Genomic DNA, 256 nt, shown 5'->3' with positions numbered 1-256 from the left:
TCTAGGCCCGAAACGTCAGCCTTTCTGCTCCTGTGATGCTGCTTAGCCTGCTGTGTTCATCCAGCTCTACACCTTGTTGTCTTGGATTCTCCAGCATCTGCAGCTCCTACTATCTCTGATTCATTTCGGTGTTGCTCTGAGAGAGAGCTGCAGTGTCTGAAGTGCTCTCTTTCAGGGCCAAGGTCCCCATTTGCTCCCTCAGATTCCACCATAGGAGTTGCAAACAGGACAGCTGTCCCCAGCGTCCTAGCCAACA

The sequence above is a fragment of the Rhincodon typus genome, chromosome 20, assembly GCF_021869965.1.
Source record: "Rhincodon typus isolate 14 chromosome 20, sRhiTyp1.1, whole genome shotgun sequence".
In the NCBI taxonomy this organism is placed as follows: domain Eukaryota; kingdom Metazoa; phylum Chordata; class Chondrichthyes; order Orectolobiformes; family Rhincodontidae; genus Rhincodon; species Rhincodon typus.
This window is presented reverse-complemented; position numbering follows the sequence as displayed.